The sequence below is a fragment of the Theobroma umbraticum genome, unplaced genomic scaffold (genome assembly GCF_002168275.2).
Source record: "Theobroma umbraticum cultivar Fairchild unplaced genomic scaffold, ASM216827v3 scaffold_81.0, whole genome shotgun sequence".
NCBI lineage: Eukaryota > Viridiplantae > Streptophyta > Magnoliopsida > Malvales > Malvaceae > Theobroma > Theobroma umbraticum.
The window spans coordinates 6,066,543-6,080,514 of NW_018397268.1; the positions used below are offsets into that span (position 1 = coordinate 6,066,543).

Sequence of the window (13,972 nt, forward strand, 5' to 3'; positions counted from 1 at the left end):
ACTAATTTAAAATAATTTAAATAAAATCTACTAATTTATATGTATTACTATAAGAACTAAGTTAAATTACTATCAAAATTAAGCCCTAAAAACTCTATATCATAGAGTTATCAGTTAATATGAGATTTTTTTTATTTTAACATAAATATATGAAAATAAAGATAAAAATATATAAAGTGGAATATTCCAACATGTTTTGATTTATTTCAAGATCCTTGGTAAGTGGTAGCTTATAATACCAAGTATATAGTTTGGAAGAAGTGAAGAAAAACATAAAAAAATGCACTTGCAAATGGTCGTCCCATTACCCAATGGAGCAAGAGATATTTCCAGGTGATGATCAATTGAAATGGATTTCTTAAACTTGATTATGGACCTCTTGGAATCCCTTCTATCTTCTGAAACAACTTCTCAAGGTTGAGCAACCGTGCCTCCTCAAAGAGTGTTATCATAGATTATTAGGCCATAAATTTATAAATATTAACATTAATTTACATGCATTTAATGTTAACATTAATAATTAATATATGAGGTCAATATACATGAAGCACAACATTGGTATACTTCTTATATCGTCATTATTATATCACGTTAAAGTTATGTAAATATGCATTAATGTTAATGTTATGTATATTAACGGTAAATTTTAAGATAAATTATTACCCTTACCTCTATATAGTGTTTTCTTAATTCATTTCGTGTCTATTAATATTCAAAATAGATACTCTATCCTAAAATAATGTATTTTGCAAGACACATAACTCCTATGGTTACTTCAACATTTGAGTTTTCATTACCTTGATGATATGGCATGAATGTTTTACTCATTTTACCCTTCTTGAATTAGAGAAACAACAAAATTTTTTTTTGGTGGCAGTCATCAAGAAAGTATTGAATCTTTTCTTTTGATTTGAAAGAAGATAATTGAAAATTACTTGTTTACCAAATAATACTTGCAAATGAATTATCATCCCTTATTCAAAAGGAATGCGGTTCCTTGATTCTTAGTGCAAGGTAATTAGTCAATCTAAGCTAGCAACTTTTGGTACTTATCTACAACCTTTTAATATTAAGTGGATTCAAGAAGCTCACAAGGAAGACATTGAAATAGTAGAGCCAAGCAATATTAAAACCTTGCAAAAGGAATTACAAGAGTTAGCAAATCAAGAAGAAGTCATGTGGAAGCAACGGTCTAGAGTTGAATGGTTAAAAGATGGGGACAAGAGTTCTAAGTTTTTTCATTAGAAAACATCAGAGAGACAGAAGAAAAATACAATTTGGGTATTGCAAAAAGTAACTATTGAATAAGTTGATTAGAATGAAGGTATAGAGTTTGATGTAAATGATTTCATCACCAACCTTTTTATTACTTCTAACCCTTCAATGATTGAGGAGGTCCTAGCCTATACTGGGTTGTGTATAACAATAGATATGAATGAGCACCTAATTGTTGATATCTCGTTAGAAGAAGTTCAAGTGGCGTTGTTTCAAATGGTACCATTGAAAGTTCCTAGTCCAGATGGTCTGCCTGCTTTATTCTATCAAAGATTCTGGGATATTATAGGGCCAAGTATTCATCAATGTGTCATTGAATTTTTTGATGGAAGATCTGTTATTGAAAGTATCAACCACACTTATTTCTTTGATGCCAAAGTCTCCAGGCCGGAACTAGTAAGTTAGTTTAGACCAATTAGCTTGTGTGATGTCCTTTTCAAGATAGCCTCCAAAGTGTTGACTAACAGATTGAAAACTATATTGTCTGGTATAATCTCTGAAAATCAAAGTGCATTTGTCCTTGGAAGATTGATAACTAACAATGTTATTGTGGTTTATAAGATTATTCATTATTTACATAATAAACAACAAGGAAAAAAGGGTAGTTTTGCACTTAAGTTAGACATGAGTAAGGCTTATGGTCGTGTCAAATGGTCATTTGTCTAGGCTATTTTGGTGAGAATGGGATTTAATGCAAAGTTTGTGGCCATGGTTATGCAATGCATCTTGACTGTTACTTATTTGGTGCTTATTAATGGCATCTTAGTAAAGGTGATTAAACCTATGAGAGGTATAAGACAAGGTGATTCACTTTCCCCATTCCTTTTTGTAATTATTTCTGAAGCCCTATCCTTGTTGTTGTCAGCAGCAAAGGAACGTAAAGATATTTCTAGTCTGAATGTGAGTAGGAAGGGTCCAAATATCACACACTTATTCTTTGCGGATGACAAAATGATTTTTAGGAGGACTCATGCTCAAGAGCTGTTGAATCTACAATCTTTATTAAGGTTGATTTAGCCTGTCAACTACTGGGATGGTAGATATTTTGGAATGCTGTTTAAATGTGGGGGTTCTAAAAGACAAATTTTTAGCTATGTGAATGAACGAATATGAAAAAAATTTCCATTTGGAAAAATAAGCTTCTATCTATAACGAGCAAGGAAGTCTTGATTAAATCAGTGGTTCAAGCTATTTCTACTTACATTATGAGTTGCTTTAAACTGCCAGGTTATTTGTGCAAAGAAATTGATTCACTATTTGCCAATTTCTGGTAGGGAGGATCTCACTCTAGAGTGAAGATTCACTAGAAGTCTTGGAGTCATTTATGCATGTCCAAACATTCAGGTGGTATGGGTTTAAGAGATCTACGTAATTTTAATAAAGCTTTGTTAAAAAAGCAAGGGTGGCGGCTGCAAATGAATCACTCATCAATTGCTTATCAAGTGCTTAAATCTAGGTACTTCCCTTAGGAGAATTTTTTAGAGGCACTTCTAGATTCTAATCCAAGCTATTTATGGAGACAAATAAGGGAGAGCCAATGTATTATTAATAGTAAGGCTTTCTAGGGGATTGGTGATGGACAAAATACACCTGCGAAAGTGCACAATGGGATTCCTTATGATACCCTAAGATTGGTGTTGATGTGTGATGAACAGGTATCAAGATCTACCAAGGTTAATGAGTTTAGTTTACTTGAGCAAATGGCTTGGGATACTGAAAAAGTACGAGCTTGTTTTTCACCTTATGAAAGCTCACTCATTTTGGCATTACCATTAAGTTTTAGGCATCCAAGAGACAGGTTGGTCTGGCTAAATAGTAAAGATGGTGAGTATATTGTAAAGTTCGGTTATCAATTGTTAAACAGATTATCAGATGGTGGAGGATATGGTACCAGTTCATCTAGGTGTCTAGTCAATGATTGGAAGAAATTTTGGCACCTTGACATACCCCAAAAAATCCAGCTCTTTGTATAGAGGGTCTTTCATGGATGTCTTACATGTTCTGCTTTAAATAGGAGAAATGTTGATATTAATTCTTATTGTCCATTGTGTAATAACACTTTGGTAATAGAACTTCATGTTCTATGTGATTGATCTTTTACAAAAGCAGTGTGATTGGCTTGTAAGTGGGGTTTCCAGGATATCGTTCATTATTACTCATCTCCCAAGGAATGGCTTCTTCTGCTACTGCACACATTAGATAAAATTAATATGGAGGAGATGTGTTGTGTTATGTGGGCTATTTGGAAGGGACGCAATTCAGTTGTCTTTAAGAATAAGACTTTGGATCTGATCAAAATACTTTAAATGGGGATGGATATGTTTTTCCCAATACAAAATTGTGCCTTTAGTAGAAAGCGAGCAACACATACCAATTGTAGCAGAGGATTCTCGTTGGAAGATGCCATTGGTTACCAAATTGAATTGTGATGCTGCTATTTTTGACCATAATGGAGAAACCTTTGCCTGTGCTAGTTTCATTGTCCGAGATTCAAATGGAGAGCATTACATTGGGCTTTGCTGATGCGTCAACAAGAAGGTCTACTGCTGCATGAAGTCGAAATAGATTGTATACAGGTGGTAGTGTGGATAAAAAACAGAATCTTTCATATTGGTATGGGGCATATTGTGGAGGATTGCTGTTCATTATTACTTAAACTCAACTCCTCTTCACTACGTCATTGTAAAAGAGATACCAACTTGATTGCTCATGCTATTGCTTAGTTTATTAAAGCTTCTGGGCTGAACCAAAGTCTTTGGAGAGAGGTTTTCATTTTTACCTGTAACAGCTCAACAAGTGCTGCATAGGGTGAGATTAAATTAGAGAAAATCTATTTGGGGCATGGTATAAGAGTACCTTTTTTTCTTCTCATGGATTTAGCCTAAAGGGCTTGTACAGGAGCATGTTTTTTTAATGAGGCTCTATTCCATGTACTAGGATATGTTTTGTACTTAACTATTAAAGTTGATTCTATTTCCGTTAAACATTTCTGGTATTGAATGAATTTTCCTCTTTCAAAAAAAAAAAAGTGGATTCAAGAGAGAGATGTTGTACATTTTCAACAATAATAATGGAAGAATGAAAGGAAAAAAAGTTCCTTGAACAATAATGATTATTCAAGAAGTACTGTTAGTTCTAACAATTAAGTTTGTTTAAATAATTATGTTGGAAAACAAACAATTATGTTTGTTGGAAACAAATAAGTGTATCTGTTGGAAATAAACAGTTGCATTTGTTGGGAAAAGGCATCTTTGCCTATAAAAGAACTCTCTAGTTTCCAAAATAGGTATGGAAAAGGAAAAAAGGATGAACAAAAACATTTTGCAATTATCCTCTCCACCTTCTTCAAATTCTTTTAGATTGCTTTGATATTATTTTGTTGCAAAAAAACTCTATAAAAGTTTGGTAATCTTGTCAAACATCAGTGAGTGCTTAGTAAATTCATTTCATTAGAGTGAAACATAGTCAATCACTGGACCTCATTATATTCTTAAGGTTTATACGTTGCCTGTAACCCTTTTGCATAATATAAGTGAAGGTGAACAAAACCTTTAATGAAAGTGGCATAGATACATGCCTTGAAGCCATTTTCTAATATTTTCAACTTCTAGTCTTATGTTCTAACAATCTTAAGGTTTTAATTCATTTCAACAATGGCCACTAAAGTGGGACACCAAAGGAATTAGCTTCTAACTTTGTGAAATTTGACCTATTGATATTGACAAAGAAAATGGTAAAATGGTTTTTCACCGGATTACTGGATAAGTTTTCTTTGCTTAATTAAAATTGTTCTAAATACTTGAATTAGTGCATAATATTGTATGTGATTTACATAGTTCACCTTTAATAGGAGGAAAGAGTTATTACTATGTATGTTTTTTTGCATTTTAAAGATGAAGTAATTGATAAATTTAAGATTTACAAATTAGAAGTTGAATTACATTGTGAATCTTTTATCAATTGTTTAAGGTTAAATAGAGGTGAAGATTATTATAATTCAATTTATTTGACTCCACTGCATTAGTTCATCAACTTTAGCACATTACACACCATGACGTAATGGTGTGATAAAAAGTAAAAATAAAGTCTTGACCAAAATGGTAAATGTAATGCTATCATATTTTGGTCGATAAGGAAGCTTTATTAACAACTTATCACATATTAAATAAAATTCTTAAAAAGGAAACTAAGATAACCCCATAAGTGAAATGGAAGAAAAGGAGATCAAATCTTAATTATTTGAAGGTTCTGGGACATAAAGCTGTAGTTAAAGTTTTGGGATCCAAAATAAAAAGAAATGGGTAAAAGAGGAATAGAATGCATATTCATAAAATATGCACACATAATAAAGCATATAGTTTATGATAATTGAACAAATGATTCAATTTCAATCAACATTATTTTGAATCAAGCGATAAAATTTTTTATGAAAATAGATTCAAATCTATTTCAAGACAACTATAGCCACTACAATCAGTTTAATTAAATGATATTCCATAGGAACAAATTGAAAATAATGATGAATCTTGTCCAAGAACAAGGAAATATAAAAGGGTCAAAAAAATCTTTGGATCAGATTTCTAATGATATGTTGAAATATAATGCTTGCATCACACGTGGACACTATAACATGTGTGTTCTAGTTGGATTTCATGCAAAGGTAGAAGTATCTTAGTGAAGCTTGATGACTCTACATGTTACATTGCATGAATTAGTTAGTAGTTCGTTTTACACTTGTTAATTCATAAAGAACATGTCTTAGTGTTCAATTGAACTTGTATCACTTTGTATATATATGTTGTACTTAATAAAAGTGTAGTTTGACCTTTTTTGATAACCACAAAGTTTCCCTCTATTCACCCTTATTCTACTACTTTCTATCGAAGCTCACATTACAAAAAGATACTCTGCATATTGACCTTTTTATTTAGCATGGTATCAAAGCAACATTGAGGTCTTGAGGGATTGTGGTCATTTACAAATAGATTTGCTCTTTTGAATTTGATAATGCTAAAAAGTATCAGCAAGTTACCTAAAAATTAAATAGTCACCAGCATGTTAGCAAGTTATCTAGCTCCCTTTTTGTTTAATGGTGATAATTATCCCTCATGGTCTGTAAAAATGGAAGTTTATCTAAGAGGTTATGACTTTTAAGATGTGATTAAGCCCAGAATTGAAATCTTTTCCTTGAAGGATAATGCAACTTCTGCACAAATTAAACAACATAACGAGGAGATTGCAAAGAGGTATTGGGCACTATCATTCATTCGTGGAGCGATCACTGAACCTATATTCTGAAAAATCATGGCATGCAAGTTAGCAAAAGAAGCTTAAGAAAAGATTAAAGTTGCATTCGAAGGTTTTGATCGTACTATGCAATAGCAGGTGATGAATCTAATACGAGAGTTTGAGGCTCTCAAAATGAAAGATATTAATAGTGTAAAAAACTATATAAACAAGGTTGAAAGGATTGTAAACCAAGTTACCATTCTAGGAGGCGACTTAATAGAAGACCATGTGGTTGAGGAGGTGTTTGTGAGCTTGCCTGAAAGGTTTGAATCCAAGATATCCTGATTAGAAAAAGCCAGGGATCTCTCCACAAAAAAATGACAAAACTTGTCAATGCACTTTAGGCAATTGAGAATAGGAGAATGATCAGAAATGATGAAAATGTTGAGCATGCATTAACAAGATAAAAGGTAAGAGCCCTGATGGGTCATTTGCAAAGAAGGGAACATTTAATAAGAAAGACAAAGAAATAAGAACTCCATTGGGAGTGAAACAGTAGTATTAAAGGAATAAGTTTGAACCTTGCTTTCATTGCAGAAAAAAAAAGACATGCAAAATCGAGTTGCTGGTTTAAACCCAACATAACATGCATGGTTTGTAATCAACAAGGTCATGTTGAAAGAGTCTGCAAGATTAAGCAAACTAAGAACAAAAAGAAGCATAGTCAAACTGTAGAAAAGGCCAAGGTTGCTGAAGAATGCTTGTTTATGGTGCATAGTGGCTTAATTACTTCTAATACAAATCAATGGCTCATAAATGATGGTGCTTTGAATCACATGATCCTAAATGAATCATTGTTTACTCAGTTAGATGCCAACTACCACTCAAGAATGGAAATAGGCAACAGATTGTATCTTTAAGTAGTGAGAAAAGGTTTAGTAGTGGTCAACACTACTACTGGAATCAAATATATGACTGAAGTTTTGTTCGTACTTGAAATAACCCAAAATTTACTTAATGTGGGTTAAATGTTAAATGACAATTATATTTTAATATTCAATGATAAATCATGGACTATCTATGCTTTCTCAAGTGAATTTTTTATAAATGTACCAATGAAACAGAAGTGATTTGTTGTGAATTAGAATAATGTGTGCAAGGAGGCTATTGAGCATGATTAAATCCAACAACTCTATGTAGACTTGTCAAAATGGGCCTGGCTCGGTCGATTTTTTACTAAAAGTGGGATAGGTTAGGGTATGAAACTTCAGGCCCATATTAGAACCTAGCTTAAATAGGTCAGCCCATTTGATTAATGGGCTATCCCGAGTTGGCGCAGGCCAATCTTGCGAGTTAGAAGAAAAAAATTAATAATTTTAGTTAATTTAATAATTTTATATATTTAGCTATATAAAATTAATAATTTAGCTACCAATGGTATTGTTTATTTTATATATTATAATATTTTAATCTTTACTTGCCAAATTAATCATTTTAGTTAAGATTAAAACTCATCATCTCTTTTTCTTTTGTGGCAATGAATATTAGATGATAATGATTCAGACTTTGAGACATCATTGCTGTCTAAATAAGATTCAAATGTTTTGCTTGAAGATGAAGATTGAGGAGTACATAAATAAGTCTTGCAGTTTCTATTTATTTGGTTATGTACTTATGTTGATGGGATTATAGTTTGTGTTAAAGATTGAAACTTTATTTATGTTTGATGTAATTTATTTGCTTATTTATGTTTGGTGTAAGTTATTTGTTTGTAGCATATTTTTATTATTCAATTTATGGATTAAATCATGGAACAATTTTATTAATGGGGAGTTTGTTAGGTGGAATTGTGGAAATGAATTTATTCTTTTTTGAAAAAAGAAAAGAAGTGGGTTGGCCTAGCCTAGCCCATGGGCTAACAAAGGGTGGGGTGGGCTGGGGATTTGATAGCCCATGTAAAAAATGAGCTAGCTAGACCCAACTTATATTTTCCCAGCCCACAATATTTTGGCCTCAGTCCAACCCATGTTAACACCTTTAACTTTTTGGCACAAAAGATTAGGCCATTGTAATTATGCCTCTTTTAAACATCTCAGTTCTTCAAACTTTGTAAACAATCTTCCCTCCTATTTGCAAGACATGACAATGTGGCAAATGGTCAAGAAGACAATACCTTTCAGCTAGTCTGAATAGAGTCAATGACAAGCTATGATTGATAAATACAAATGTAGAGGGTCTTTTGAGTGAAGCTTACTTAAATAAAAGTAGGTACTACTTTATCTTCATTGATGACTTCACCAAGTTCTACTGGATTTACTTCATGAAGCAGAAATCAAAGGTGTTTGGCTATTTCTTGAAGTTTAAGGCTTCGGTTGAAGTTGAAATACAGAAGAAGACTAAGGTGTTAATATCTAGTAACAATAGAGAATAATCATTGCAGGAGTTCACTTAATGCTTGGACAAAGAATGTATTCTTTATCATTTCACTACTCCCTATTGCCCTTAATAGAACAAAATCAGTGAGAGAAAGAATCAAACTATACTAGAAATGTCAATGTGTCTACTATTTGCAAATAATCTTCCTAAGAGATTCTAGGGAGAAACAACTAACACAACAACCTATCTTCTACATATTCTATTTACTAATGCTACTCAAAAAATGGCTCTTTATGAAGCATGGCGTGATATTAGATCATCAGTGGATCATCTATGAGTTTTTGATTGCCTCTACTATTAACACATTCTTAAACAACTAAGAGACAAACTCCAACCTAAGGCAAAAATTAGGATTCACAATAGGTATAGTTTGAAAACTAAAGCTTATAGGGTTTATTTTGTTAATTCTGTGAGGGTTTCCATCACCAGGAATGTCATTTTTGCTAAAGACAGTGGGTGGAATTGGGAAGACTAGCAAACTGCGAACACTAGTTTTGTACCAATCAATATGGTTGAAAATAGTAATGTTGATGATGAAGATTGGAATGGTTTGAAAGATGACCAAACCATAGATGATGAATTTGTTAGAAGGACTTGAACCATTAAAGATGTGTATATTAGGTGTCAATTAGTTCTTATTGAACATATTTTCTTTGAAGAAGTTGTTCAACATTCAAAATGGATGGGAGTTTTGAGAGAAAAGTTCAAGAAAATAAAGAAGAACAATACTCGATCGCTAGTTAAGAGACCAAGGCATGGTCATGTAATTGGTGTAAAATGGATATACAAAAGGAAGCCTATTTCTGAAGGGTCTTAAACAAATATAAGGCTTTACTTGTTGTGAAAGGTTACTCACAAATGATAGTTATCAACTATTAAGAGAGTTTTGCTCCTTTTGCCAGGTTGGATACTATTTAATTACTCATTACCATTGCTACAGCTTATAAATGGAAGCTTTACCACTTTGATGTAAAGTTAGCTTTCTTGAATGGAAAGCTTAATGAAGAAATCTACATTGAGTAGCCACCTAGATTTAAGATTGAACCTAATAAAGGCAAGGTGTAACGACTCCACGAGGCTCTGTACAGGTTAAAGCAAGCTCTATGAGCTTGGTACAGTAAGATTGACTCATACATATGGGATCATGGTTTCTAGAAGAGTCCAAATGAAGCTACTTTATATGTTTTAAAGAAAAAAATCAAGCGTCCTCAATGTTGTTTCTTTACATTGATGACTTGTTGATTACAAGGGAAAATTCAACTCAAGTGAGTAAACTCAAAAAGTTATTTGGAGAGAAAGTTTAGCTTGTCTGATCTTGGTCTAATGTCTTACTTCCTAGGAATTGAAGTTAAATAGGAAGATGATAGCATCATGTTATGTCCATAAAAGTATGTTCGAGAAGTTCTTAAGAAATTCAAAATGTCTCACTGCAATGTCGCATCAACTCCCATGGCAATTAATGAGAAGTTATCTCGTGATGATGGTGCCAGATTGGAAAATTCTTCAGAGTACAGAAGTCTAATTGGAGTTTTGTTATACATTTGTGCCACAAGACTCGAGACAATGCATATTATGAGCTACTTGTCAAGGTTTATGCAGCAACCAGCCAATCACATGCCATTGCAACTAAAAGAATGCTGAGGTATTTGAATGTTGCAATCACATTTGGACTCAAATTCACTCATTGTGGTGAAATATTTTGACAGTGATTGGATCAACTCTGTTGATGATGCAAAAAGTACCTTTGGCTATGTATTCTCAATTGGGAATGAAGTATTTTCATGGTGTTCACAGAAATAGAAGACTATAGCTCAATCCTTAATAGAGGTTAAGTATGCCACAACTACAGTAGTAGCAGACAAAGAAATTTGGTTAAGGAATGACTTGGGATTCCCACAGACAACTGCATCAAATTTGTTTGTTGCACTACCGAAGAACAAGCATTTTTCGACAAAATTTTTTATTGAAAAAAGATAAAATTCTATTGGAAATTCCTTTTTTCTATAGATTTTCAATAGAAAATTCTGTTGAATATTTAGTCGGTAAAAGCATCGTCAAAAATCTATCAAAAATTTTCAATGGAAAATTTGATTAGAAAAGTTCATAATTCATCGATTAAATCATATTAATTCCATTGGAAATGCTTTTCTAATGAAATCTTATCAAAAATTTCCAACAAAATATTTTATTGGAGAAGCATTTCCATGGAATTCCTTCAAAATTTTTACACAATATTTCTATTAGAAATGCTTTTCCAATGAAAATTACCAACTAAATTTTGATAATAAATTATCAATTGACATCTACAATTCACATCCAAAATTTATATAAAAAATACAGATTAAAATTTAAAATTCAAAATCAAGTTCATGCAATTAGAAATCATCATGAACACACAATATCTAAAATGTCAAACAAATATAAATATAAAGCTAGTTGTGTTATTGAATGCCACACCCTAACTTTGATGTTACTCTATTGTTGCGTGTTGCACTAAATACAACTCTAATACACACCTGAGTACCAAACCCATACACATGAGTACATGTAGTCATCATTCCTCCAATTACTTCAGTCCAAGCATGTGGATTGACTTCTAGTTGAGAGGATGAATCTTCACCATGCTTTTGCAATAATGCATAATTATACATTTCCTACAAAAAAAATTAAAAAACTCTATGTACATATTGGAATTGCACAAATGTTTGATACCCAACAATCTATCAAAAATTTATGCAAATGCCATTACGCAAGTCCTTTGACTTACAACTTCCCAAATCATCAATTTTGTATAAATTAAAAAAGGTTCCATTGGCCAAGTGTAAGTTAAATTCAAACTTAAAAATTTCGCAGAATCATCATTACTTATTAGATTAATTTTGGGAATTTTTTTAAGAAGCTAAACCTAGAAATTCTATAAGCAATGATGGTTGCTCAAAGGCTCAATGACCGAAGATGCGAGGAATTCTTTGCTAGCTTTGATGACATGTATGATAGATTGGAGAAAATAATAGGGGATGCATCAAAATACTTATTACTTTTAGTTTAGTAACAAAAGCATCCGATCCAACAATGTTATATCTTTCATCTAACTACATGAGAATAATAATAAATCCATAACATCATTTTCTGTACACTACTTATGGAAAATGGTATGCCTCAATTTTTTGTTTTTCTAATAAGGTTCTTTTACACTTCAGAAATTCCAACTAATAAGTCAGTGTGAAAAGAGAAAAGGGTCTTATGATAATCTTATATATCTTTGACTATAGAATTTATTATGAATTATATTTAATTCTGGTAATAAGAATTTGATATATCTATTAATTTTCTAAGATTAAATTATAAAATATAGGCGTAGTATTTAAAAAGAATGAGGTTCAGGATGAGACAAGCTGAGATTTGCTTACATCTGACTTGTTTTCCTCTATTGTACTTTTTGTGTGGGAATATCTTTTTGACATTATACCAATAATGGTAGTCAAGAACATTAAAAATGCCCCCTATGATGGGTTTGGCTATGGATAGCATACTCCAAAATATGCAGTGGAAAGAAAATTAAAACTTAAGAACTAAACAACCGAAACATGCCTCCGCCCATGGATAATCTTGGTGATATTTAACACATAAAAGGACAAAATTAATTATTATTTAGAAAGTTACCTTGCCATATAATTTTGTAATCAAAATGGCACTTCCCAAAGCAATCTTGCGAACACCACAAAGAGCAAAAACCCTAGTCAATCAAGTGATTGGCCTCCAATGATAGTACATACGATTGCACACGAACCTTCAACAAATGACGAAGTTTTTAACTATACTTTATGCTAGCAATGAGGACAACAATTTTCCTTTTCTTCTTTTTCACAAGCTTAGCCGAACCTCTCTTGAAAATTGCATCATAATAAATTTCCTCTTTCACACAAAGGGAGTGGCGGCAAAGAGAAAATGTTTTCTTTTTTGGCAAAAATTAGGTTTTTTTCAATTGTGAAAATCTCTCATATGAAAAATAGTTAAAAGGTGACCTATACAGTCAGGTTAAAATAACTTCAATTTTGAGATTAAGCCCTCAATACTATAATACATTATAATATTGGACCTTTTACTTAATTAAACTCTTTTAATTAAGTCCTTGAAACTTAAAATCAAAATTAATTTCTTCTATATTTGGCAATCAAGGACCTATAATTATACCTAAAACTTAATTAAACTCTTTTAATTAAGTTTATAGAAGTTAATTACCTAGCATGTGGTTTAAGTTTAAATTAAATCATCCATTCCCAATTTAATTCAAATGCAATCATTGCGTGTGACCCATTAGGTTCCTAATATGTTGACAATGGAATTGATTAATGACTTAACTGATTAATATAAATTTCAATCAATTAATTTATAATCAATTCCATAGACCAAGATTGACATCTAGCAATGCATCATAGCCACCAAATTGTTAGGAGAGTCAAAGGGTTCTTTGACAACCTTTAAGTGTATAGTCTATCAGTCTAATTTATTCTCTCATCATATATCTTGAAGAAGATAAAAGCTTGATACAGTGTCTACTCTTATTGATCTTCATATTTGTTCCTGCAATTATAGCATTAGCTTTTTAAAAACTTATGAAACTTTTTCATAATCTTCGTGTTGCTTTGGCTAAGGACTTCAATAAGCTAATATTAACCAAGAACTGATAGAATATGTTCTTAAAGCACTTGAGGTGATGATTTCTATCTTGACCACTTATTTGCCTCACATGCTTCATATTATTCCCAAAAGCATCTTGTTTAGGCACCTATGGGGATGAAATTAAAACATACCACTCCACATATAAAATAACCTAGTATCTCAAGTTTATGGAGTATTTACATGACTGACACATGAGAAGTGTTGCGTAGACACTAGAGTGCATCACCAAATATACTTTTTATGGCGAGTCATGTTCAGTGAACTTGCTCTCCTAGTGAAGTGTCTATATTCTAGTTCCATGTATCTCTATACTTCAATCTATGAGATCAATTGCTTACTTCCAAAGTAA

At 32.1% G+C, this 13,972-nt stretch overlaps 1 pseudogene; it reads right to left on the reverse strand.

Annotated features, from left to right (window-relative positions):
* Positions 1–11,591, reverse strand: part of LOC110425561 (spermidine synthase pseudogene) — a 15,890-nt pseudogene extending 4,299 nt beyond the window's left edge.
* Between the last annotated feature and the right edge of the window lie 2,381 nt (positions 11,592–13,972).